Source organism: Chrysemys picta, chromosome 1, assembly GCF_011386835.1.
Source record: "Chrysemys picta bellii isolate R12L10 chromosome 1, ASM1138683v2, whole genome shotgun sequence".
Classification (NCBI taxonomy): Eukaryota; Metazoa; Chordata; order Testudines; family Emydidae; genus Chrysemys; species Chrysemys picta.
Genome location: NC_088791.1, coordinates 262,351,157 through 262,372,480, shown reverse-complemented (window position 1 = coordinate 262,372,480; position 21,324 = coordinate 262,351,157). Strand labels below are relative to the sequence as shown.

At 44.2% G+C, this 21,324-nt stretch overlaps 1 long non-coding RNA gene across 1 annotated transcript; it reads right to left on the bottom strand.

The window, feature by feature from the left end:
- Positions 1-3,544: 3,544 nt before the first annotated feature.
- LOC135980828 (uncharacterized) lies at positions 3,545-10,438 on the bottom strand. Its single transcript, XR_010597731.1, has 3 exons — positions 10,233-10,438; positions 4,717-4,803; positions 3,545-3,880 (listed from the first exon to the last, which is right to left on the bottom strand). It is a non-coding gene; the product is annotated as an uncharacterized LOC135980828 (long non-coding RNA).
- Between the last annotated feature and the right edge of the window lie 10,886 nt (positions 10,439-21,324).

Sequence of the window (21,324 nt, the reverse complement as noted above, 5' to 3'; positions counted from 1 at the left end):
TGCTCTATTTTAGTAACTATAGGCCAGGGATCGGCAACGTTTGGCCTGCAACCCGCCAGGGTAAGCCCTCTGTTGGGCCGGGCTGGTTTGTTTACCTGCCGCATCTGCAGGTTCGGCCAATCGCGACTCCCACTGGCCTCTGTTCGCCGTCCCAGGCCACTGGGGGCTGCGGGAAGCAGTGCAGGCTGAGGGATGTGCTAGCCACTTGCCCCCATGTCCCTTGGCAGTCTGGTGCAGAGGGTGTGTGGGGATCTGTCCCTGCCTCAATTTCCCCTTATGGGCTATCAGTAAGTTCAAAGATGCTTATATATAGTGAACAGTGCCCCATCAGGGATCTAGCTTGCAAGTTAACCTCAAGTGTCCTAAATGCAGGTTGCGGGGGGGGAAGTTAATACTAATCTGTCTTCCCCACGTGAATCCATCCATCTTCCATGTCCAGGCTCTTAACAAGTAAAGCCGGCTTGACCCAGGACCGCCTTCTGGGAAAGGATTCCTTCTCTGGACTCGAGGCCCCTCAAGAGATCAAACGATTGCAGCTCTTCTTTGGAGCAGTATGTAGTTCCCTAATGACTTCGACACCTCTTGAAACTATTTGGAAAGGTCCTTTTGCTGGGACTGGGCCTTCCTAGAGTTATACCACTTGTAGCCCTCTCAGAACCTGCTCGCTCCAGGAGCACCTATCCTAGGTGAACTCTCTAACCAGCTCCCCTGAGAAGTCCCTTTCCTCAAGAGCTTCTATGCATTTTGGGCCTTCTTGGGTGGGCCTTCATAAGAATGTATTAGATCAAGGTTTTCCTTAACTAATTGCTGCCTAGCCACGTAGGTAATTAATACTCAGATGTGGATCTGGCTGGCTTATTCTCCTTAGCAGAGCCTGTCACAGGTAGGCTGGTCCCTGACTCCCCTGAAAGGGCAGGCCCCTGTGACACAGCCATCAAACTTTGAATTACACTTAAACTGGCCCACCTCAGGAAAAAATGGCTTTCTTCATGAGGGACTTGCATAGATGGAAGTTGGAATTTTGCAATCTGGGCACATGGCAAAGAGGGTCAGATACTGTATTTAAGGGAGGGATGCTTCTGTGACACTGCACCCCATATTCTTCATAGTGATATGATTATGGCATAATTATGATGCATTTTGTACAGTTTGTCTTGTCAGGTGTCTATGGAAAAGTTGATTATCCTATTTGCATGTATCATTTTTGTATCTGAAATTATGAATATTGACTATGTATCTATTTCACATGTAGTCACACCTGTGTGATGCCCACTAGGCAAGATGCTTTCACACTAAATAGCTGATTGTGAAGGGCCCATTCAGAGTAATGGCCATTAGGGGAAAATAATCAGTCTTAAGAGAAGCTTATGCCCCACCTGATGAGCCTTCCTGAGAATGCTCCAGACAGCCTGTAAGTAATGGCTGCTATGACTCTGCAAGGGCATGTGACCACGTGATGCTGGACTCCATTTTGGGTACCTGTGTTTTTCCACAAGCTGGTCTGGGACAGAATTCAGAACAAAGGTTCTTCTTCGAGAGATGTCCCTGTGGGTGCTCCACTCTAGGTGTTGGTGCGTCCCTGCGCCTTCACTCGGAGACTTTTCGTAGCAGTACTCGTACTGGCCACACATGCGCAGAGGCTGCCCCTCCCCCCCCCCCGCAGTGAGTCTAGGATAATAGTGCGCATGCGTGGCCAATCTCCTCAGTTCCTTCTCTACCGTCCCCGGCCTGAGACGGAGCTCAGCAGACTCGTTAGGAAATCCCTCACTTTGTTACTATTACCTGTTCTAGTAGTTAGTTTGTTGTCAGTTCTTGTTAGTGTAGTTCATTAGTTCTTTTATCTGTTAAAAAAAAAAAAAAAAAAAATTCTCTCAGCCGCAGCCGCTTCTACCATGCCTGGCTCCACAGGCTTTATGCGCTGCTCTACGTGTAAGGATGCTATTCCACTCTCTGATGGCCACTCTCATTGTATAAAATGCCTGGGGGAAACACACATTCCCCAAAAATGTGCCCACTGTACCAAACTCAGTTCCAGGGCACGAAAGGACAGGGAGCTTAAACTGAAACTGCTCCTCCTGCAGAAGTCTATCGGGTCAGTTTCAGACCCAGGAGCCGACTCCAGCTCTACTGCCCGCCACAGCCCCCCTGCTTCAAAAAAACTGAAGAAAGCTACAAAAAAGGGGCAGCCCTCTCCAACAAAGAAGTTGGTGAGGCACAAAAGTGCCTCAGGCAGGTCAACAGTTTCCCTGCCTGTGTTTCCTCCCCTCAGCACTTTTGAAGAGCCGGGCTCCTCAGGCACCGCACGAAAGCCGCCTCAGGCTGCGGCGGCGGCGCGAAGCTCCGGTGCCGAGGCTTCAGGCTTTCAGTTGCCTGCCTCGTTTATGGCACCGTTCGGCACCGAGACTAACACGGTGCCGACATTCCCAGCCTTGCCTGACCCTGTGCGGGCTGATGTTGTCCCCCGACACCTACCACGGCACCGGCAATCGCAGCACAGGCTGACAGGGAGATCAAAGGAAAACCCCCTGCTCAGAGGAATGTTCCCTCAGGGCAACTTCCTCCTCCGCAGCTTTCACCTCATGCAGGAGCCTCACCTTTTCAATTCACTCAGACAGCAGATCTATTGGTCTCACCTATTCTGCAGTCTCCCCTGATAAATGCCTGTTTTTCTCCAATGCTGGATTCAGGATCAGAACAACCTTCCTCCAGTGAGGAGGAAACTGATCCACAGGCAGTTTTTTCTCCTTCTCAAGACTCCCAGACCCAGATCAACAGGGGTTACAAAAAACCTACCTCAGCCTGTTCTCAGTATCCTGCCCCATGGGGAGTGAACCCTTGGATGGCAACACCTATGCCCTACCCACAACCTTGGCAATGTTGGGCACCATGGGCATCGTACCCCCGAGAACACATGCGCTACGGCACTTCGACCAGGCGCAACACCGGTTTAGCACTGCCTCGTGACGGACCTGCCAGTGACATAAGATACCAGGCAGCACCGTCACACTCCCAGGAGCAACTGAGTCCTGCTCCTATTCCAGCAGAGTCCGACGTAACGCTTGAGGAAGGCTTACTTCCCCTTCCTCCAACCCCGTCGGATGACTATGCCAAATTCCAAGACCTCTTTAAAAGAGCTGCAGGTGACTTGAAAATTAACTTAGAGGAAGTCACTGAACAACGGCATGAACTAACAGACATTTTGCAGCCCTCTTCTTCCTCTAGAGTGGCATTACCAATCAACATAGCCCTTTTAGAACCCGCTAAATCCATCTGGCAGAATCCAGCCACTAGCCTACCTACCTGTAAACAAGCGGACAGGAAGTACTTCATTCCTTCAAAGGGCTCTAAATTCCTTTTTACCCATCCAGCGCCAAACTCATTGGTAGTGGACACAGCAAACCAGAGGGCCAAACAACAGTACGCCCGCTCCACCCCAGCCAACAAGGACAGTAAACGCCTGGACCTCTTCGGCCGTAAAGTATATGCATCCTCGATGCTACAATTTCGCATAGCTAATTATACCGCAGTCCTTGCAAAATATGACCACAAAAACTATAATAAATTCATGGATTTTATTGATCACATCCCAGAGAGAAGAAACAACAATTCACAGCTCTGGTTTCCGAGGGACAAACCATATCACGCACCGCTCTCCAAGCGGCCCTCGATGTAGCTAACACTGCAGCAAGGTCGACCGCCACAGCAGTGGTCATGCGACGAGGTTCATGGCTCTCTTCCTCCTTCTTCCCTCGAGAGGTCCAGAGCACCATTGAAGATCTTCCCTTCGATGGGGAAAAACTTTTTGCCTCCACCACAAACAACATGCTGCATTCGATGAAGGACGCAAGAGCAACCCTCCGGTCCCTAGGCCTCCAGCCACCTGCGACCAGAGGACGACAATATAGATATCAACCTTATCACCGACCACGCTACCCCACATTTTCACAACACTTCTATAGACCACAGGAACAACAACAGCAACAACGACGCCAAAGACCAAGATTCCAGCGTCGTCGTCCTAATTCTACAGGGGCGCTGCAACCCCTTCCAACTAATAGGCAGATTTGAAGCATTGGTCGAGGGTTTAGAAAACAGCGTTCCCACTTCAGCCGGCACACCTATTTTTGGACACCGCCTACGACCATTCTCTCATCAATGGCAGAAAATTACATCCGACAAATGGGTCATAGAGGTAGTTACAATTGGATACGCCATTCCCTTCCTCTCCCTCCCTCCCACCCACCCTCCCCGTCCCTCTTCAGGGACCCATCTCACGAGCAACTACTCTTCCAAGAAGTGCAGCATCTCCTTCAACTGGGAGCAGTAGAAACTGTGCCAGAACGACACAGAGGGAAGGGTTTTTACTCCCATTATTTCTTAACAGAGAAGAAAAATGGGGTATGGCAACCAATCCTCGACCTCAGGCGGCTCAACAAATTTGTCAAAAAGCAAAAGTTCAAGATGGTCACTCTCACCACTATAATCCCAGCGCTGGAGCAGGGCGACTGGTTTTCAGCCCTCGACCTACAGGATGCCTATTTTCATGTGACTATACACCCATCCCACAGACGATTCCTACGCTTTACTCTCGGCTCCACACATTTCCAATACAGGGTTCTCCCTTTCGGACTGTCCACGGCCCCCCGTGTTTTTTCCAAGATCCTAGCCGTAGTTACAGCCTACCTCAGAAAACAAGGGGTCGTAATATTTCCTTACCTAGACGATTGCCTCCTCAAAGCTTCAACGTTCGACGAAGCTCTCCGATCCATACGGCTTACCATCGATTGTTTCCTATCTTTAGGCCTGCAAGTAAACAAAAACAAATCCACATTATACCCCACCCAACATCTGGAGTTCATAGGGGCATACCTCGACTCCCGGACGGGGTTGGCATCTCTCCCACCAGCTCGCTTCAATTCTATAAGTCAACTAGCCACAAGGATTCGCAACAGTCCCCAGGTGACTGTCCGGGACTGCCTACAAATACTAGGTCACATGGCCTCGTGCACCTCCGTCGTTCAAAATGCACGTCTATATATGAGGTGCTTCCAAGCGTGGTTGGCCACGGTGTACAGACCGAATGTGCACCCTCTAAACAAGACTCTCTCCATACCTGCCCGAGTCAAAGATTCTCTACAGTGGTGGACAATTCACTCCAACCTCTGCTCTGGAGTCCCCTTTCTTCAGCAGGCTCCATCCCTCATACTGACGACCGATGCATCTCTGACAGGATGGGGTGCACACATGTCTCACCACACAGTTTGGTCTTCAACCGAGACCTCTCTCCATATAAATGTCCTAGAACTTCGAGCCATTCGCAATGCGTGCCGTCAATTCCTACCACTGATCAAGAACCAACACGTACGCATAATGACAGACAATATTGCATGCATGTTCTACGTGAACAGGCAGGGGGGAGCTCGATCCCAGTCCCTGTGCACAGAGGCTATGAAACTCTGGAACTGGTGCATTGCGAACGACATCCGGGTATCAGCGGCCTACCTTCCTGGAGTGATGAATACCACAGCGGATGAACTAAGCAGACATTTCCCGTGGGATCACGAATGGGAATTAAACGAGCACATCATTCGCGACATATTCCGCATTTGGGGCTACCCAGTAATAGACCTCTTTGCAACTGCAAAAAACAAGAAATGTCCCAATTTTTGCTCCAGAGCAGGGCTAGGCAAACATTCCCTGGGAGACGCATTCATGATCCCATGGCACCAAAACTTACTGTATGCGTTTCCCCCGATACCGGTTCTGAACAGGGTCCTGATAAAAATACGAACAGATGGAGCCAAAGTGATCCTAATTGCCCCATCATGGCCCAGACAGCCCTGGTTTCCGTTTCTCACCAAAATGTCCATTCGACCACCAATCCCCTTGCCTCTCATTCCGAACCTCCTATCAGAACAACACGGCCGTTTTCTCCACCCCAACTTATCCGTGCTCCACCTCAAAGCATGGTTCCTACATGGTTCTCCCAAAATGAACTAGATTGTTCTGAACAAGTTCAAAGAGTGCTCCTGCATAGCAGAACACAATCTACTCGCACCACCTATCTATGTAAGTGGAAACGATTCACACACTGGTGTTCAACTAAACAACTTAGTCCCACGTCAGCACCTCTTCCGCTCATACTTGACTACCTATTGGACCTTAAGCAATCCGGCCTTTCTTCCAGTTCCATCAGAGTCCATTTAGCTGCTATTACAACTTTTCATGACAAAATTGAGGGTACTTCCGTATTTGCTCATCCTATCACCAAGCGCTTCCTCAAGGGAATCCAAACCCTATACCCAGACATAAAACCACCCACCACCCCGTGGGACCTTAATCTAGTTCTCTCTTGCCTAACCCAACAACCATTTGAACCCCTAGCCACGTGTTCTCTTTTACACCTTTCGATGAAAACAGCATTTTTAGTGGCAATTACCTCCGCCAGGCGGGCAGGAGAAATAGCAGCTCTTATGGCAGACCCACCATATACGATATTTTTCAAAGACAAGGTTACCCTCAGGTTACACCCCAATTTTCTTCCTAAAGTACACTCCTCGTTCCACATTAATGAGCCGATTCACTTACCAACCTTTTTCCCGAAGCCACATGCAAACTCGTTCGAAGCCTCAATGCATACACTAGATGTACGCAGGGCCTTGTCCTTCTATTTGGATAGAACCAAACCTTTTAGAAATTCTTCCAGACTTTTTGTTTCCATCGCGGAGCGTTCCAGAGGTACACCTATTTCTACCCAGAGACTTTCGAACTGGATTTCTCAGTGCATCCGGTTGTGCTATCAGATGAAGAAAGTTACACCTCCAGAAGGCATCAGAACACACTCCACTAGATCTATGGCTGCCTCTGTAGCATTCTTACGCAAAGTTCCCCTGGCTGATATCTGTAAAGCAGCTACCTGGTCCTCTGAGCACACTTTTGTTAAACACTATGCCCTTACTCAAGGCCCTCTATCTGATATACGTTTGGGCAGGGCTGTACTATCAACGGCGTTCCTATCAGATCCGAAGTCCCTACCTCCTTAAGATACACGGCTTTTAAGTCACCTAGAGTGGAGCACCCACAGGGACATCTCTCGAAGAAGAAGAGGAGGTTACTCACCCTGTGCAGTAACTGACGTTCTTCGAGATGAGTGTCCCTGTGGGTGCTCCACTACCCACCCTCCTCCCCTCTACTTCGGAGTGGGGGGCCTCCGTTGTAGAGAAGGAACTGAGGAGATTGGCCACGCATGCGCACTATTATCCTAGACTCACTGCGGGGGGCAGCCTCTGCGCATGTGTGGCCAGTACGAGTACTGCTACGAAAAGTCTCCGAGTGAAGGCGCAGGGACGCACCAACACCTAGAGTGGAGCACCCACAGGGACACTCATCTCGAAGAACGTCAGTTACTGCACAGGGTGAGTAACCTCCTCGTTTCTGCCATATGCTAAAGCTATATAAGGCTGGGAGTGATCTCATTTGTTGTTCACTCCTCACACAAGAGGACTCCTGGAAACACCAGAAGAACAAAAACTGAACTGGGGGAAGTGCTGGACCCAGGCTAAAGGGATATACGTCTAGCTTGTGTATGAAAACCTGGGGAGCCCAACCTGCAAAGCAAGTGCAGCTTGTGCCTTGAGAATCTGCAAGCCTGCTTCTATCATCAGTCAGGGTGAGAAGCTGCTAATTCATATCAATCTATCTAGTGTGTTTAGTTTGTGTTTTTGTTTATTTGCTATCTGCTTTGATCTGTTTCCTATCACTTACAATCACTTTATTGTAGTTAATGAACTGGTTTATATTTTAACCTAAACCAGTGTGTCTTTAAAGTGAAGTGTCTGGGGGAAAATCTCTGGTTACCAGAAGTGTGCATATTCCTCTCCATGCTGAGGGAGGGGTGGATATATTAATGATCTTACACTGTACACCTATCCCTGTGCAGTGCAAGACTATATAATTTTGGGTTTATATTCCAGAGAGGGGTACATGCCTGAGAGCTGGGAAACTGGCTGGGATCTGCTGTTTGTACTTAGGTGGCTTAGGTAACGCACACTCAGGTAGCTCAGTTTGGTTGTGTAACACCACCTGCTGTCATGTTGGGTGATAACAGGGCCTGGGTAAGGCTGGCTGTGTCTCCAGCCAAGGAAAGCAGCGTGGGCAGGGCCAGCCCAACTGACTGGTTAGAGGGGCGCGCGCAGCGGTTTCTCTTAGCTCTCAGACTGCACTCCAGGGGTGGCAACCCATCACAGCTCCCTGATAAGATGGGATTGGAGAGAGAAGACAAGATCCTGCCTAAGCCTGTAATGTTGATTAGACCTTAGACTTGCAGAAGGGGCAAGGTCAGACTAAGATGGGTGGGTCATATCAGGACCGTTTTCGTTAGTTGCAACTCTTTGCAAATATCGAGTAGTGTTGGCTTAAATAACTGTGGTTAGGAAAAAGTGACTGTGATTAAGAAATTCCTTTGCTGATCTTGTATTCCTTGCTTGCCTGCCACATTGTCCATGAAGGGGTTAATAAAAGCTCAGAGCAAGGTGGAACTGAGGGAATGTGTATCAGTAACGGGGCATTCAGGAGGACAGAGCCACTGGTTTCCTAGTGTAAGGTGGCCTGGCTGTGGACTAATGTGATCATTTAGTCTGACTCTTATATAACACTGCCCATAAAATTCGTCTCAAAATAATTCCTATAGCAGGTCTTTTAAAATAAAGATTAGATGTGTTTTTCTAAAATTGTCAGTGATGGAGAATTCACCACAAACCTGGGTAAGTTGTTCCAATGGTTAATTATCCTCACTGTTAAAAATTTCCAGTCTGACATGCTGGCTGGCGCTTCCCGCAGCTCCCATTGGCCAGAAATAGCAAACCGCGGCCACTGGGAGCTGCGCGGGGCCGTGCTTGCACACGGTCAACATCTGCAAATTATCCCGCAGCCTGCAAACACCTTACCCTGATGGGCCGCATGCGGGCTGCAGACTGCTCACCACAGCTCTAAATCAATGACCTCTCTGCTTCATTATTTAACAACTCCCCCAAATTTTGTGTTATCTGCAGACCTTCAGTGATGAACCGCCTGCCCCTGCCCTCCAAACCCCTCGGTCCCAGCCTGGAGCCCCCTTCTGCACCCCAAACCCTCATCCTCACCCCCCCGCACCCCAACCTGGAGTCTCCTGCACCCTAAACTCCTCATATCTGGCCCCACCCCAGAGTCTGCACCCCCAGCCGGAGCCCTCACCTCCTTCCGCACCCCTACCCCCAATTTCATGAGCATCCATGGCCCACCATACAATTTCCATACCCTGATGTGGCCCTCAGGCCAAAAAGTTAGCCCACCCTTGGCATAGGGCTAAGAACTGATTCTGCAGGATCTGAGTAGAAACATACCTATTCCATAATGATGCCCCGTTTACCATTACACTGAGACCAATCAGTTAGCCAGCTTTTGATTCACTTACTGAGTGCTATGTCAATTTTATATCTTCTAGTTTTTTAATCAAAATGTTATGTGGTACCAAGTCAAATGCTTTACAGAAATCTAAGTGTATTACATCAATACTATTACCTTTATCAACCAAACTTGTAATCTCATGAAAAAAATACAAAGTTAGTTTGACAGGATCTATTTTCCATAAGCTATGGTGCTTGGCATTAATTATATTACTCTCCTTTGTTACCCCAAGAACAGACTCAGCAGTCCCAGAGTAGCCCTTCTGTTGCTTACTTCTGAGTTTCCCAAATGTTAGCCTTTTAATCTGTTCCTGCAAGGTAAAAGGAGGGGGAGAATTTGCCAAGATTTACCAAGGATCCTATGCCCTTCGGGAAACTCCCCAGAACAGACTAAAATCTGTTCACCTAGGGGAAGACACAGATACAGCCTTCCATTCAAAGGATTGGCATCCAGGCAGTACTTTTTCTTTATTTAGTGTAACCAGTATTTCCTAATACAATTAATCTAAACCTAAATTAAAAAATAAATGTAGCTACCTTAGCATAGGTATACAAGTTAGAGTACCCAAAACTAATGTCATACAGTTGGAATGGCTTAAGTGATTATGTTCTGCACACGGTGATCAGTCATATGCAGGACACATAAGAGCAATCTTAATTAACCCTAAACTTTATACATCTAGAAGAAGGTAACATTCATCATAAAAAGACATCTTTAACCCAAGCATACACATTCATTAACCCTATTTCTAGTCTATATTCTATACTATGGCTGACATGCTTACTCACTGTAGTTTTCTTTCTCTTTGCTCTGCCTTAAGGATCCTTTTCTGCTCTCTCTTAGGATCCTTTTCTGCTCAGTCCCAGAAGCCCGCTGTTGCTGTCACCCGGCAGTTGCTTCTTCCTTCAGGTTGTCTTCCTTGCTGTTCTTTGCTCTTAGGTTTCTTGGATATTCTCCTCCTCCTAGCCTAACTGACTTTTGCCTTCCTGCTTTCTGCCTTATATACAGTTTTTGGCCTGTTCTGATTGGAGGATACATACACTAATAGTCGGATTGAAAAATAAGCCAATCACCTTCAAACCTTCTCTGATTGGTCCATACTTACACACAAATCACAACTGCTAAATCTTGTCAATCCAAGTTGTTGCAGAACAAGTTTTAGTATTATGGGATGTTACTGTTATGGTAAGGTGACTCTCACCTAGTTTTGGACTGAGCATACCAGACTGACCTCTCCCTGCAGTTTTGAAATGACCTTTACCTGACTTCAGTCCACACCCTACCTACCAACACATCAGTCATAGGCTGAACTGCTTGGAACTGCCAAATCACTGTCCTCTGTGTGCCAAAATTGTACACACGCTTACAATTACCAAACGTTTAAACTATAAGTAAAAGCACTTATTTTTCTAGGAAATACCAAGTCAGATATATGTCAGTTTAGGATTCCAACTATTTCTTAAAGCGAGCATGTCCTGCTTTTTTCACACCGTTATTCTACGAGCCTAGTGAGTTAATGGACACCGTTAATACAGTTCTAAAATCTTGATACATTTGTGATGCCTCAGTGCCCAACTAGCTTTAGATCCGATAAATGACTTGTTGGGGGAAGTGCAGTTAGAATTTGCATTTCTGTTCCTGTGGAGTGCCAGAGGATATTTTCCTAGGTTCTAGGGAACTTAGCTAGAATTGCTTATCATAGGATGGCAATAAATACTAGTATTTATTCATGTTACCCACATTTAATGATGATAAAATCATGTGCTATGTATTGCCTATCTTACTGTGAATGTACAAATGCTTATGGTCCTTAACTGAAATTTGAAATAAAGAAGGCATTTAAAAAAAAAAAAAAAAAAAAACCTCTATAGGTGACTACATTTAATGTGCTGGAATCATCGTTCAACTTTAAATATTCCAATTTCAAATTGTTGCATGCCAATTTTTTTCTAGAGTTTTTACTTATGCACTTACTTTACAAATGTTCCAAAAATATATCTCTGAGAGTCGCTTCAAAATGCAGCTGAACATTTGAGGTGTTTTCGCTGATAATTTTGTACTGTTTCAATATTAACCTTTTCTTGAATGTAAATACACCAGGCCAACAACTAGCTGAATATAAAAGTGACCTTAGTTCCTTGTCCTTGTGGGGGCTGAGAAAACGGATACAAATAAACTACTGAACCTATCTAGTTGCTTCAAACCTTTGGGAAATGTCATCTGTTTTCACAGTCGCACTTTATATCAATTGTTCGCAATTAAGGATTTCGTGAAGCAGGCTGTTATTAATAAAAATAATTGTAGCAGCTGTGTGTTGATATAGCATGTCCTCACATGAGGTGTATAATGTCAGGCTAGTGCAGGAAGAGGTTAATAAAATGACCCAACAGGTATTAATCATCTCTACTTTGCAGCACCTTTCAGAAATGCTTCAGCAGGAAGGAAAGATCAGGAGAGGAACATGAAATAAAAGGAAAAAGCAGATAGACACCCCTCCCCCCATCTGCCCTGGTAAAGAGGTTCTTCCTTGTTTAGAAGGCAATGGCTCCCAAGGACCTGAGTACAGAAACTTGTCTATAAGAGAGTAGGAACAATGTGGCTTACCCTTGTGCATGAGAAGGCTGATTGAGCCTTCTTGAAGCAAGGGAAGACCTGGACATCAGCTGTGGACAACCCTTGCCATGAAAGGCTTGCACTCTGAAAACACAAGCAGATGGAGGGTAGAGATTGGGGATACACTATACAAATAAATGAAAATGGTGAAGAATTAACAGAGTTAGGACAGTTACATGCTTTCTTTACAACTTTTGCTGAGCCTTGTTAGGCTTTTAGTGATAGAGCCCCACACTACCCCATCCTAATATATTGTGCTTGTGTGTGTACATAGGCCACTGCACGTATGGGCTGGTATTTGCATAATAACATATATTCAATAAGTGGTACTTAAAATAGTTTGCATGCCTAAAGGTAAGTAGAGATAAGTGTGGTGTATAATCATTCCTAAACGTCCAATTTACTTTTAACCATTTCAACTTTCTGTTGAGGCTGCAGTCTGTGTTGCTTCTGCTTTCTTGGTACATAGGAGATGTGGGTTAACATCCTGACTATTGTAAACTTTCCATGGGATGTAGTCTGTTACTGATGAGCAGACTGGCTTTAATATAAGCCCTTTATTAAGAATGGAAACTGGTGCAGAAATCAAGTGAAAAACTTCTTACTGTTTTCTAGCTGTAGTCTGTCCTGGGCTCCTTTTGTTTTCTCTATCCCAGCATGCGGCACCTTGCAGGAAGACAAACTGATTGCTTAAAGAGTGTATAAGAAGTGTGAGATCACTACACTTCCTGGACGACTTACCTAATAGCAGTGGTTCTCAACCTTTTGGGGCTGAGACCCTTTTATCAATATTTATGGCCTGTCCTGACCCAGTAAATAGTCTGGGGTTTGAAACTACCCCAGGGCCTCCATCAGATCCTGCCCTCTGGGAGGGCTTAGTCCTGCCTAGCCCTCACTCCACAGTGGCAACTCCTGTACTGTGGGGCTTGGCTCTCCACTCTGGGTGTTGCAACCTCCTGGGTCACAGCGCCACTCCGGTTTGCTCCCACCCTCCTGACTAGACCACATTTTGTGTGAGTGGAGTTGTGACCTGGCTCATGGGGTTGCAGTGCCACTCACTCAAATTTGGCCTACCCAGACTTCCATCATCACAACAGCTGGACTAAACCTGAGTGGTGCTGGGACCCCAGAGGTTGCAGTGCCTGGAGCAGGGAGGCAAGCCCAGCCAGCCCCATGGGACAGGAGCCACAGGAGCTGCCATGTTAGGTTGAAACATTCTGGCAACCCAATATTAGGTCCTGATCCACAGGTTGAGAAACCTTGCTCTATAGTACATTTGACCTTGGGAAAGACACTTCTTTCTCTGCCTGTTTCCCCACCTGTAAAATGGAGATGATACTTCACAAATTACTCAAGTTTCTTTAGGTATGTGTACAGCTCCTTGCATCGTCGACCCCTGACTTTAGTTGAGGCCTCTCTGTGCTATTCTAGTGGTAGCACATAATAAACCTCGGGGCTGGTTGAAAATTTCATCAAGATTTTTAACAGAATATTGTGTTTGTCATTAAAAACTTTTCACAAAAAAGTCTGCTCTCTGCAGAAAATTCTGATTTTTTTTCACAAATATAAACACCTAGAATCTAAAATATTTTGGCTGGAAACTGAAATTTTAATTCAAATCAGATGCCTCAAAGGAATAAAGGTGTCCCCGCCTGGACTTCATCTCCCATGATCACTGTCTCCCTTCATCAAGAAGGCAGACTGTGGTGCATCATGAGAGATTCAGTTCAACCAGACATCCTGGCCGATAGAGGATGATGGGAGCACGAGGCAACACAGTAACTATTGTAAATTTTTCTACAGGGAGCGGGAGTGAGTCCCATTTTTGAACAGTTCTAATAATAATCCAGACCACAGTTGACAAAGGTAAAATGTAAAAAGGATTTATTAACAGTGATGTTTTGTGGTTGTCCAAGGTTAGTGATGTATTCTCTGAGGGTTGCACCACGTTAGTTAATGTTATTAAGGAGAGATGCTATGAGAGAGAGAAGGTCAGTGGCTTGTCTAGTACCTTTAAATGCATTTCTACCCTACTCTTTTCCATTACCCAAGTATTAGCAAAAGGCTTTTGACCCTTCTCTCTCTCACTTTGAGTGTTCCCCAATTTAGCAGCATTAGTCCTGACTCCTAGTCTCTTGTTACCCATCAACAGCATCTGCTCCAGTCACCAGGTTCAACCCTGTTTCCCATTAGTTTTGCAGTTAACCAGCACTGTCTTCCAGGTATTGGTACACACCCTGAATATGGTTAAATTCCTGATCTTCCTCTTCTCACAAAGGTGCTTGATCTCAGGATGCCCTTTGCTCCTCCCGCCCCTAACCTCCATAGCTGCTAAGCAGAACATTGATTTTCTGTGACAAAGCTGTTCTCTAACTTCTTCCAATGTTCAAATATTTCTCTATGCAGAAGTTGGTCATAGACTGAGACCATGCAGAAAAGTATGCATCTCCTCTTTTGTAGATCTTCTGCTTCTCTAGGGCACTATGTTGCTCTTGGCCAGCTGACCATTTAGTCTTAAATATAACACTCAAGAAAATATTTAGGTTAAACTATCAAGCTGCATTTCATAACCCCATACAAATGGCACCACAAACATTTTTTCAGACCTATCTTTGGGATGCAGTGCAGTATCCAGAAGTGCATTAAATGACAGAAAAGTGTGTCCTCTGAAGTGAAAAGGCATGAACAAACTTGTTAACATGAATGTTTCAGTGGAGAATGTACCAAACTTTCAAAGTTTATCACCTTTAAAGTTTATCACCTTTATTAAGTCAAATCCCAAGTCTGGCATACAAATAACTATTTGAAGTTCTGAACTGAAAACCCTAATGTGAGTTTGGGTGTCCTATTGAGATGCAGAGATTTGAAAATTGAATTCAGCATGTGGTGTTGTTTTTGTGAGGTGAGGTCTTGTTTCTGAGTTGGTCTTGGAGTAAGTTTAGAGAGACTATTCCATGTTTATACTTTAAAAAACAAATTCCTGTGATCAAACAATACATTCTTTGTGTTGATTCGCTTGTTTTTGTTCATAAGTTATTTCAATTATAACAATTATAAAAAATACTGTCTTAGCATAGTGTAAGTCTAGTAAAATAACTTTTACTCTCTTCTATGTAGAAAATATGCCTTACCAATGTTCAGGTAGAATCTTTGGTGGGGGAATCAATAATTCCTTCTTTCTCTTTTGCCACTACTTCTATTTTTATTTGCAAAGGCATATTCATTTAACCATTAATATCCCCTGCCTTTGTGGTTCAGGTTTGACTTCCTTGGTTTACCTCATACACAATTGCTTATCAGCAGGATTGTGAATGTCGTGTGTCCAGAAGGTAAACTTGCTTTTACTTTAGTTGTGTGTTTCTCTTACAGTGTTTAGCAGGTATAAATTTCATTTGTGGTATTGCAGGCATAAACATTCAATTTATGCAGACCCTTTGAAAATTCAGCCCCAATAACTTATAGGTGGTGTATAGCAGTAGCTATAATGAGGTAACCTTAACACCTCTGTTGCCTATGCAGTCTTCATTATGTTCCATTTCACTGTACATGATGATTGTGTCTGATCATGTAATTAGACTATTTCTCCTGGTATTTTCTAAATTTATTTTGCAACTTTAATATTCTTTTAATATAGTTTTTGTATGTAGTATGTATCAAATGTTTTTTATATTATGTAAAGATCTATGGACATCATCATTTCACTTGAGATCTTTAGTTTTAAATAAATATTTTGTAATTTAAAGTAATTGAAGGTTTGAAGCCTAAACTACCATTTCTTTTTGTTTCCATTTCTTCATGGTGTAATACACTATATTTTTTCCAGTAACACTTAAGTTCATATTAAGCCAAATATATATGGCTGAATTTTGGAAATAGTCCACTTATAATTATAAAAAGCTAAGGCCCAGAGCCACAAAGAGACTTAAGTGCCTAGAAAACCACTGGAACAACACTGCAATCTACAAAGCCTGAGTTACGTGCCTAGGCTTCCTGTACAATGAACAGGGAAGGCTAGGTCCCTTAGAATGTGATCCACAAAGCCAGCAAGGTAGGTGGCTTCCTGTTAAACTAGCCAACAGCAGATATGGAGGAGAGAAGTGTGTCCCCACCCCCTCAGGAAGATAGAACTCTCTCTGGAGCACAGCCTGTCTCTGCTTGTAAGCCTCAGCTGGGAACTCCTCTCCTGGAATCTGGTAGCTTAGGTACCTAAGTTGTTCTCTCCACATAAAATGGCAGCTGGAAGTGGTGGTGCTAGTGCCCACCTTATAACTTTTAGCCCAGTGGTTAGAGCACCACTAAGGATGTGGGAGACTCTGGTTCAATTACCCCCTCTCTCTTGGAGGGGGGGGGAAAGTGGGAGACCTGTGTTCAAATCTGATCAGGCGAGTGCTCTAACCACTTAACTATGGGATATACAGATGTGGCTCCCTCGTTCTTTCCTGTTAAAGTCGTTGCACTTTGGATAAGTGATGAGACTTGTGGGGGCAGAGGGACTGGACCCGGAGTCTTTCACCTCCTTTAGGGGGTGCCCTAACCACCAGGTTGCAAAACCATTCTCACGGTCTCAATGACTTTTTAAGTATTTATACACTGTGAAACAGCTTCAATGGGAAAAATTTTAGGTAACCCTCACATCAGACTATCCCATAGTAGTTAGACCACTCTCCTGAGAGGTGGGAGATTGCTGTTCAATTGCTTTTTGCCCTTTAAGGCAGATGAGAGGATTGAACCTGGGTCTCCCACATCCCAGAGGAATGCTCTAACCAGTGGGATAAAAATTATAAGGCTACCATGTCTTCTCCGGGTAGATTTTGAATGGGACCCCATCTAGCAGGTGCCCTCTGAGCATGCCTACCAAATCAGGCCACACAGTCAGGGGTGCACAGAGATTTTGGGGTACCTGAGGCAAAATCTGAAATTAAGCCTCCCCCTACACCCCCACTCCAAAAAAATTACCACTTAATGGAGGCCAGAGAGGTTGGAGAGTGTTCAACCTGCAGCAGTGGCTCAGCTCTTGTCCCATGGGGCTGAGCCTGGCTCACTGCTCTGTATGTTGCGATCTGGCATGCAGGGTTGCTATGCCATTCAGGTTTGGTTTGGCCACCCCTCCATTGTGGCAAAGGGACCACCGAGCCAAAGTTCAGTGGGGTTGCAGCACCACTTGGTTGGGAGCCCTCTCAAACAGAGTCTGAGGCAAACACCCCAATTTGCATTCCCGGCAGACATGTGTGCCCTAGAGAAGCAGAAGATCTACAAAAGAGGAGATGCATACTTTTCTGCATGGTCTCAGTCTATGACCTAAGTACCTTTGTGGATCTGGACCTAACTCACTAAAATTGATGAATATTTAACACTACCTCAGTATCTTCAAATGGTTTATCATCTATACATAACATATTTGTGTACTTGCTTCCTCTAGTCAAGAAAGCAGAGTAACTGAATTAATCTTATGATAGTTTGCAGACTGCTGTCATAATAGCATGGTAATTTTTTATTGCTATGTTTTTTTGTCCAAAAGATGATTTTCCCCATATCTTAACAGCTTTGAATTGATAGAACATGACTTCCACACACACAGTCAATTACCCTGGACAATGGATTTCTGAATCTTGTATTCAGTTAAGAAATGTTTGATGATTATAAAAAGTCTTTCAGAGGACACATAAAAAGATTTCCATTGGGGAAATATAAATCACTCTGAATAAAAACAAGCAGTGCTGAATGAACATATTGACTAAAACATTTAAATATTCATTGTAATCTGAGAGTCACATTCCTACTTTGGAATTGTTCCCCTCCAACTAATTTGTGTATTCTAGAGCTGGTTGAAATTTTTCACCCAAAGTTTCTTCTTTGAAAAATGATCATTTTTTCAAAAATGATTTTTTTTGTGTGAAAAGTGTTGCTTCGAGTGCTTGCTCATGTCCATTCCATATTAGGTGTGTGTGCTCACCACATGCACCCGTGCCAGAAGTTTTTCTCAGCAGTATCTGTATGGAACTGGCTCTGGCACCCTCTGGAGTGGTGCCCACATGGTACGGTGTAAGAGGCACCGCCGGCTCCCCCCCCACCCTGAGTTCCTTCTTGCCACCAGTGACGGTGCTAGAACGTCTGCTGCTTTGGCTAGCATTGATTCCTTCTCTGTTCTTGCAAACTTTGAAATTGGATAAAATAGTTATCCATAGTTAGTAGTTTTCTTAGTTACCCTTAGTAGTAGTTCTCAAACTTTCCATTAGTCCTGAATGGGACCCAGCCGGGGGTCAGGGTCACACAAGTGAAAAGTGACATATCTGCAAGTCCTTCAATCCTACAACAAAAAGAGTGATGTCCATCTAAGAGCGCTCCTAATGGACTCTGCACTCACTCTGGCACCAGACCAGCAGTCCAATTCCGCGCTGAGCACCATGGCCTCCATGTGCAGTGCTCCTCCAGCACCATCCATGAACCAGCCCTTGTCTCCCTCCACGGCTCTGGTCAAGAAGCCGAAAAAGACTGAGGGGAAGATCTCCTACCTCCCGCAAGTGAAAGAGGGCAGGGGGTGAGCCAAGACCCGTGTCGGGCAGCTCCACATCCCCCTTGGGAAGTTGGGCCCCAGCTCAAGTCAAGTGGTGCAGCCCATCCCATGCCTTGCCTGTGACTGGAGCAGGGAAATTGGATCCTCGTCTCCCACCTCCCAAGTGAGTACTCTAACCACTAGACCATAGAGTCACTCTCTTGCTCTCTCTCCTTTCCATCCTTCCCCCTGCTCCACCTCAGAATATCCCATAGCACTCAGCAGAATATGGCAGATCCCTTTTCAATCCCTTCTCCAGGTCAGGCAAAGCAGGGACATGAACCAGGGCTCTCCCCCATTCTAGATGAGTATACTAACCACTAGGATTAAATTTAGGAGGGAGCTCATCCTCCCCGACTCTCCCAATTTTTTTGCAAATCTCACCTGAAATAGGTAGGGAACTTGACTGCCTACCTCCAATTGGTACCACTCAGTTGAAATCAGTGAAAGCACTCAGATTAGTAGCCCCTGTAACTAGACCCATAGATAAGCACTGTGAGGAAATGGGGAAGGAAAAAAAAAGTGAAAATAAAATCTCAGTATCATCTTCTTGGATCTCTGACCCATTTGAAAAATTTCTAAACCTAAAAGAAGTCTTATTCCTTTAAGAGAGGGAGAGTTACAGAGAGCTGAATATAGAAAATACATATTAATGTTCTTGCATCTGGAACACTTTCTTTAGACTGATCAATTTTCAATTGAATTTTATTTATATACATCAATAGCATTAATTACTTTAAAAAATTTAAATACTTAAATTGTTCATACAGTGGGTCATGACGTGAAATATTCCATTACCTATGAATGGAGTACTGCAAATGAGTGAGAAATTTTCAATTTAGGTTTAAGGGATATGTTATATGTTGATATAAACAAGCAATCTAATAATTCATTATGAATTAGTTGGTATTAAGGTGATACATGAAAAACAAAATATGAAGTTATTGATAGTAGTACAAAACAGGTATCTAAATTGTTTGTTTTAGTTTAAATAAGAGTGATAAATCAATAACTGAATTTTGTCAAGTCATTTGAAATATACATCTGTTTTTCAAATCTGAAAACTTGACTGTTTGATCATAAGAACAGATGTTAACACCGTCTCTAAACAACAAAGAGGAAATGCAGTGTTGACAGTTTATGTATACATTATTTGTCTTCTCAATATATTTTAGAATTTTGTTTGATAAGTCATTATAGGACGGAAAAACTAGCTAGCTGTTGCTCTGTTTGAACAGTTGGTGGCTCCAGTGCTTTTCAGCTGGAACTGTGCATAATGCCAAAACATACTCGCTCAGTTTTAGCTGTACTAGGTGTAGGGGAAGACTGACTTTGAAATTGCACAGGAGTTCATATCAAAAGCAAAAACAAACATTTTAGAGCAACATTTATTTAATATGTTTACTTTTAAAATTTAAGTGTACTAACATTTTTCAGGATGCTAGACAACTACCTTTTCTCCCACCCATCTATTTTATTCAAATTACTTGGGTTAGTGTCTTTATTGTATTTGTATTTAATGCAGAAGGAGTTAGTACATGTGGATGCAATATATCTGGCATTTTTCAACTAGCCAATATTATTGATGACTGTTTCAAACTGGTAATCTGGATTGTCTCCTAATGCTATACTGGATTTCAACATATCCAAAGTCTACTTCCAATTAAAAATATAAGATAAATATCTGTGGAAAAGAAAATATTTCTGAATAAAGAATAATAGGCAGTCTCCTCTTTCACTTGTCCCAAACAGTTATTTGTTCATGTGGTGGATAACTTAAATATTTCCATTATGGTATAGCTATTCCAAAACTTCATGCTTCAGGGCACTAAATTCCCTCATGATCAGAAAGGGACTACTTCTCTCTTCCCCTGCTACCTCTTAACCCCCCCTCAATGGACCACATTGCACAATTGGCCACACACATATTCTGTAACTGATGCTTCATGTAGAGTTTGTGTACATTTTGAGCTGGTAAAGTCCTGTTGCAACCACACTGACAATTTCTATGAAAAATGAACCTAGTAAATTCTTCTGCTAGATTTTACAAGCCAGCACAGGGGCATGGTTCCAACCCGTAGATAGGAGTTCCCACAGCATCATAGTTAAGCTTACCAAAACCCAGAAGATGTCTTTTGCTTCTCCTAATGTGGATCTCCTATCCTTAATTCAGCCAACCAGACTGGCCATGTTAATATCCTGCAATAGATTTTTTTTTTTTTAAATAAAGTGAAAAACTAGATATCTACCACTCAGAACAATTTGTACCAGGCAGGCCATATAATTGATGAAAGAAAACATTTGCTTTCATTATATATTCCATCTTTTGACATAATTAGCTATATTTAGAGCATGACTATCACCACTGGCATTCTAACCTCCTCCTTCAAGCTTCACTGCAGTAGGGCTGTTCTATACCAAAGTGACCACTGAGGTTGATATCAAGGGAGATGACACTTAGAATATGTTTACACTGCAAAAAACAAACAACCCAGATGAACAAGTTTCAGAGCCCAGGTCAACTGAGTCACCCAGGACGCTAAGCCTTGGCACCCCTAACACCAGGCTGGAGAGGCTGTCTACTCAGCAAATTTGTTAGATTTGTAGTCTACTGTTTACCTTAGGAATAGATAAATTTGCAATGATTCAAGCTTGAAGTGAGGCACTTCCTATATTCACAACTAGAAAGTTATCTTCCTGTCCCACTCTGGTCA